Source organism: Triticum aestivum, chromosome 5A (genome assembly GCF_018294505.1).
Source record: "Triticum aestivum cultivar Chinese Spring chromosome 5A, IWGSC CS RefSeq v2.1, whole genome shotgun sequence".
Taxonomy (NCBI): Eukaryota; Viridiplantae; Streptophyta; class Magnoliopsida; order Poales; family Poaceae; genus Triticum; species Triticum aestivum.
The window spans coordinates 9,673,321-9,680,219 of NC_057806.1; the positions used below are offsets into that span (position 1 = coordinate 9,673,321).

Sequence of the window (6,899 nt, forward strand, 5' to 3'; positions counted from 1 at the left end):
GTGGTTAGAACTGCTTTCTGATATCTAGAAGGTCTTGGTTCAAATCACTCGTTGCGCTCGCTACGCAACGCACAGGAGCTAGGGTTCTGGTCCCGCCCACTTAAACCGTGGCCACAGTGGGAGCCAACTGGTTTTGGGAACCTTTTAGATGGTTACCGTTTTTTTCTTCTACTCGGTTTTTTGTTTGTTCTTGTTTTATTTTTTCTTTTCTTTCATTTTTTTTCTTTTTCTTTGTTTCATTTTTGTGTTTTTCCTGTTTTTCTAAGTGTTATTTTTGAAATTCCGTTTGTTGCGCTCGTTGTGTCGATGTCCAAGGAACCTTCTAGATGGTTCCAAGAACCATGATTTTTTTTCTTCTACTCGGTTTTTTATTTTTTTTTCTTGTTTTATTTTCTGTTCTATTTTTTTCCTTTTTCTTTGTTTCCTTTCCGTTTTCCCTGTTTTTATTTAAGTGTCATTTTTGAAATTCTGTTTGTTGCACTCGTTGCGTCGATATCCAAAAATGTTCCGATTTTCAAATTTTTTTCATGTTTTCAAAAAATGTTGGAGCTTCAAAATTTTGTTCCTGTATTTAAAATTGTTCGTGATATCAAAAAAATGTTCAAAATTTCAAAATTTGTTCGTGCAAGAAAGTTTGGAGTTCAAATTTTTTCGTGTTTCTTAAAATTGTTCGGTATTTCAAAATTTGATTGAGTTTTCATAAAAATGGAGTTTGAATTTTTTTCGTGTTTCAAAAAATTACTTACAGTTTCAAACAAATGTTCGGAATTTAAAAAAATGTTCATGTTTTCAAATAAGTTGAGAGTTTCAAATTTTTGTTCATGTTCCTACAAATATTTCAAATTCTCAATAATTCTTCAGATTCTCTAAATTTATTTGTTTTTTCAAAGAAGTTCGGAGTCTCAAATCTTATTTGTGTTTTAAAAAATTGGTCGGAATTTCAATTTTTGGTCCTCATTTTTCAATATATCTTCATAATTCCAAAGGTGTTCCGAGTTTTCAAAGATTGTTCATGTTTCCAATATCTTCACATTTTCAAAAGAAATGGAATTTAATAAATTGATTGCGTTTCTTAAACATTGAGTAATGTTGAGTTACGCTGCTGCAGTTTGTTGTTTAGACTTGGCGCCGCACATTTTCAACAACCGTTGGTCAGTTCGACCGGCCGGCGAGGTGCCGGCCTCAATAGAAGTTCTGGAGATCAAATCCCTGGTTGGTTGAGCATATTTTCTTTTTCGAATTCTTTGCGCCCGACCGATCGCTAAGAGTTTTACTCTAAATGTCTGGCCAGTTCCGCACGCTCTGTGCGAAGAGGCGTCTATTTGCCGCAGAATGCGGTAATTAGGTGCTCCCAATAGTTTGGAAAATTTGGGCTCCACCCAAATGTACATTCTCTTCGTGTCTGGGCCGCGGGCCGGCTGCAGCCACGAGGTTGACCCAATTCGGATCTTTGCCCCTTTTCCAAGAAGAAGGTTCCCGTGATAAAAAAAAAGCTACTTACGACAAGAAAAAAATGTCCCCTCCCGATTCCCTCTTCTACCGGTGACCCTAGCCGCCGCTCCCCGCTCCCCGCCGCGCCAATCCCCGACTCCCTGCCGACCCGTGCGCGCTCCTGGGCCCTCCGCGGCGCCGCCCACCTCGTCGCACTCCCGCCGCCGTCACCCCTCGCCCTCGGCTCCCTCGGACCCCCGTTGCGCCTGGCCGTCGTGCTGACCTGCCGCTGCTGACTCCGACGCCGGCGGCCGACTGCCCGATCTCCTCCACCTGCAGCTGCTAATCGACATCGATCCGTGCTCCTTCATCTGCGACCCGGTAAGGAACAAGATCAATGTCTTATGTCCAGTCTAATGTCATGATATTTCTTATTAATGCATTTGAGCTGCCAGTTAAACCAACTGCAAGTTCTAGCAGGTGCTGTACTTTGTTATCCATGATTGGTTTTAGGTGCATCATTCTGTAATCCAGTCTGGAGGGGTTGTTATTGATCAGTGTGGCCAAACTGTTTTCTCATGTACTAGTACTTAGCTAGCCAGAGAAGAAAAACAAAATCTAATGTTTCAGATAAACATCACTTGATTTGCTTTGGGTATAACTCTTTTTGTATACAATCGAAATTCTTGTAAACAGTACGTTTTGCACTGTTAAGTTTATGTGGCTTCTTATCATTCTCTAAATCGGTCTTCAAAGCAGGCTTTGCATTGCTTTATGTACGGTGGTTAAGCTCCAGAACAGATCTATCCCCAAATGTCACGGCACCCAAGTCTGAACCCCTTGCCCTCTTACCACTCACAACTATCCCCTCCGTTACCTAGCTCGTGACAACTTAGTATCAGAGCCAGGTTTTGATCCTGGGAATTATGGTTTTGGATATAGTTTGCATTCGGAGGAAACTATGTACCTATGGTCGTGAGGATGGTTGGGAGGACGTGCGGGGAGATAACAGATTGGTAAAAGACGTTGCCATTATTTGGTACAATTTTATTTTTCTTTCAAATACATGTAGCTTTATTTACAATTGCTGACTGGGAATCTCTAGTTAATGTTTTATGCCGGGCTCGATATCTGTATTATCTTGTGTCATTCCTCAAAAGGAAAAATTATGTTGTGTCAGACTGTATTTTCTTTGGCACTTGATCGGGTCAAAACTGCTGGTGCAGCATTGCAGGAATGCTCTAGAGGTCAGAGTGTTATATCGTATCTTCACCTCTTATCCTATTTTCCTTTTGAGGTGAATTAACCATCAATAAAAATAGTTATTAATTTCCACAGTTCTTTTCTTTATGGGGTAGTCAGGGAAGGGAATTTTGTAGGACATTTTAGGAGCTGACACCAGTATTTTTAGTGTGTATACATGCAGTTAGTCTAATTTAATAGATTTTGTAGTCATAGTGTCATACATGATGAAGACAATAGAGTTTCCCTCTGAAAAAAACATTTGGTTTTCTAAATTTTGGTTGAACAAAATTGTTGGGCTCACAAGTCAGTGAGCATTGTTAGTGGCATTTTAAACCTTGACTATAGTTTGAAATGTATTTTCCCATGATTGTTACACTTTCCCCAGAATGATGTAGGTGCTCTAAGCTTGAGAAATGAGTATGCATGGTTTCATGAGCTTTTGTCAGATTTCATTTCTTTGAATAATTGGTTGTTTAATTTTCAAATGAAATTGTTGGCTGATTGGATCATGAATTCGGTTTTGGTGACCTTGCAAGATGAAGGTTACTGGCAGATCTGATAGATTATTTCATTACCTTCGCCCAATCCTATATTTGGAATCTGATTGGGGTCAGTAATATCAGAGGTGTGCTGACCAAAAACCAGGGATGGAGGGGTAGCTTAGTAGAGGACGGGGCCTGTGGTAACAAGTGGTCATGGTTGCTACTGTAGTATGGTATTCTTGGAAGGTGACATATTAGAGAATTTGATGGTTTCAGGGAAGTGTTGGGAGAGGGAGATTTTCTCATTGCTTGGTATAACCTCTCCTGTCACGTGTCTTCTATTCTTCTTGTGGGAGAGTCCTACGGGACTACAATCTATATGAAGCAACTGAGCGGCAACATTCTGATTCTTCTGTTTATAATGACCAAACATATGAGGGCGGAATCTAAAGACATGAACCACCATTACACAATGGCAGTAAACGTAGCTTCTGTACTTTCTTTCCTGGAAGTACTTCAATACTAAATATGTGTCATTTAGCTTTATGTTTGGATATAGTAGTGTGTTTCTGCCACATGACAGTAATCATTTGTACTCCAGGTTTTTGTCTTACCATGGCTTTTTACATCCTGTGTCGAAATGCATGTACATAACCCCCCTTATATCATTGGCTCCAGGTTTTCTTGCAATGGTTTTCGGTGGCGGCTTCAAATTTTTAGTGGGAGTGGGATGTGGTGTCTATGTAGCTCAGAACTACAACGTTCCAAATGTCAAGAAGCTGTTCAACACGTATGTTTTCCTGGCAAAGCACGTTGAGGAAACATACCGTAAGCCGCCGCCGAAGAAAGACGATGACTGATTATCACGCCCATGGCAAAAAGAAGTATACTCTGACTTGACAGAAACATGATCTTCGTGAATATTGAAGTAGTTATTATGATATTTGCAAGTGCTGAGAATACAAGCTGTGAAGTTTGTCATGGCAAGGCTTGTGGATCTTTATATGATAAAACCTTAGTGTTTTTTGACGTCCCATCCAAATAGTATGGCACTGGTTGAAATTTCATAATAAATGGGTGTCTGGCGTCTTACCAAGAGTGCCCCGATTTGCTATCTCTTTACTGGCCATTACATAGTTTTTCTCCTAGTTCATGGTTTCAGCAAAAATTCTTACCGGGTGCAGCTCTTTGCGGTTGCGCGGTGTCCGACTCGCCTGTTTCGAGGTGCACCGGCTTGTGCGGGCTGACAATGACGACGGTGCTTTGAGTAGGGGTGGAAAGTGGTAGCACATAATCCGAAATATCTGACATTTGTATCCGAGAAAATGCCTATCCGTGTCTGAAATATCTGTATCCGAACCGAAATGGAAAATGGAAATTATCCGTATCCGAATTTAGTAAACAAATAAAAAATAAAATATGGTGGAGTAGGACATTTTGACACAAATATGGATATGGAAGTGGATATATCCGTATCCGGATAAGATTATGCGAGGTAATTTTCAAAATTCTTGCCCCAATATTTCAATTATCCAACATAAAAGCCAAATAAGTGATCAAATTTTACTCTTTGTATGATTAAACTTAGAAATTATTATTCATTACAATAGTGTTTATTCATAAACCTATTTATCATTGATTTATTGTATGTTACAAGTTTATTATATCATGTCATATAGCTGTTGACTAATTTAGTTAAGCAATATGTTGATATTATACGTATCCGTTCCGAATCAAGATAACATCTGATATAACATCTGATATGTATCCGTATTCGATTAACACCCGAGCCGCATCCGTATCCGATAACATCCATATTCGGATTCGTATTCGTTTTGAAAATATATGAAAATGAAAGTGGTAAAAGCACTATCCGATCCGTTTCTACCCCTAGAGCCCCCGTCGTTAATTTCTACTATTATCTCCGTTTACATATGTATCAAGAATTAAAAAAAAATCTGTATCTAAATAAATTTAAGACAAGTAATTTGGAACGGAGAAAGGATCGACGGCGCTTGAGCCCATTGGGAATGGTTTTCAATCTCATGTTGCTGTCAAAGCAAAAAAGAGAGTACATGCCTGTTTTAGTACTCCCTTCATTCTACAATGTAGTGCCTATAGATTCTTGTGGAAGCCAAATTTTACCAATTTTGACCAAGCGTATAGAGAAAACAATCTACATCTATAATACCAAACATGTACATTCTAAAAATATAACTCAAGATGTATTCAATGATGTGCATTTGATATTCTAGATATGCCTACTTTTCTTTATAAATATGGTCAAAATTTATAATGTTTGACTTTTGCAAAAATGTATAGGCACTATATTATATTATGGAACGGAGGGAGTACTACTTTTTACCAGCCTCCAAATATTTCATGCTGTCGGCCAGACACGTACACGCACACGCGTGCATCACCACGTACTACTCCTGTGTCTCTCCGGAGGTCGGCTGAGAGCGAGACGACAGACAGAAACATCGAGCCAAGACAAGAGAGGCACCTGCCAACCTCTGAATGATTAAAGCTGTATGCCGACCTCTGGATACGCATGCAATCCTTGAACTTTCTATTTCCAGTGGAAGCGGTCGGTCGGCAGGCCGCACGTACGTGCTACGTGTCCGCTCATCCTGATTCTTTCTCTCCGAGAACGTATGTGAGTCACGAAATCGAGATAACTTTTTTGTGTCGGCCAGGGATATATATACATAGTGGACGGCCTCGGGAGGCAAATAGAACTTGGAATCCATTCGCTCGCGGACCCCTTCCCTTCCCCCACAGCCTATCCAAAGACCGTACTGCTCGGGTGAGGTTTCCGTCCCGAGCGACCCTTTTCTCTGCGCTCCCCTTTCTCTGCTAGAGCTAGTTTATTGCCCCCGGAGACTGGTTTCAGCTCATCAGTTACTGGCGAGCTCGGGGGTTTTCTTTGCTTATTACGGTGCTTGCTTCCCCATCGTATGTGACGGGACTAGGAGCCACTTCCGGGAGGGGAGGATATCATACAAAAACCAACATTTGGAAACCGATGAAAACCAGACGAAAACTATACTTTGAGATTTAAAAAAATCTCAAAAAAGATAAAATAAGATGTTTTATTGCCCTGCAAAACTTTCAAACTCAAACACATTACGTGATGTGAGCTATGAAAAAGGCAAAATTAGCATTGAATAGTGCCAAACAGAATTAGCGTTGTCACTATTCAATTCAATGCTGAATTTGTCTTCTCCATGGCTCGCGTCCCGTAATATGTTTGTTTTTCGATGGAGTTTCACATGAGAATAGAACGTCGTCTTCTTAACATCCCATATTTTTTTTCTAGGTTTTCTGGAACTTTTAAGTATGGTTTTCACGAAGTTTTCTTTGAATGTTGATTTTCCTATGATATTGTCTACTTCCGTGGCACAATAGAACTGTGGCTTGTGTTGTGTGGGTCGGCGAGAGCGAGCATGCCCGTAATTTCTATTTTTCGTACTCTCCTATGAGTAACTTGGCCTCTGCCCCTTTTTGTGGAAAATAAAGTGAATCTCGTGTTTCGGTCGACATCAACTTTTTGGTGTGGCGTGGTCTGTCTGGCACATGAGCGCATGTCGACCGCGCGCGTCGACGTTGATGGCTGAACCGACGGTCCCTACACGCGTGCTTGTCTCCGGTTGTGGGCTCACACCAGTGCCAAAATCTGTCTGTGTGGTTGTATGGATCCTGCATCACATGCATGCAGTAGTACAGTACTACTTCACG

General features: G+C 40.6%; 1 long non-coding RNA gene across 1 annotated transcript; it reads left to right on the forward strand.

Annotated features, from left to right (window-relative positions):
- Window positions 1–1,492: 1,492 nt before the first annotated feature.
- LOC123101983 (uncharacterized) lies at window positions 1,493–4,274 on the forward strand. The gene is made up of 2 exons (XR_006448684.1): window positions 1,493–1,812; window positions 3,837–4,274. It is a non-coding gene; the product is annotated as an uncharacterized lncRNA (long non-coding RNA).
- The last annotated feature ends 2,625 nt before the right edge of the window (window positions 4,275–6,899 follow it).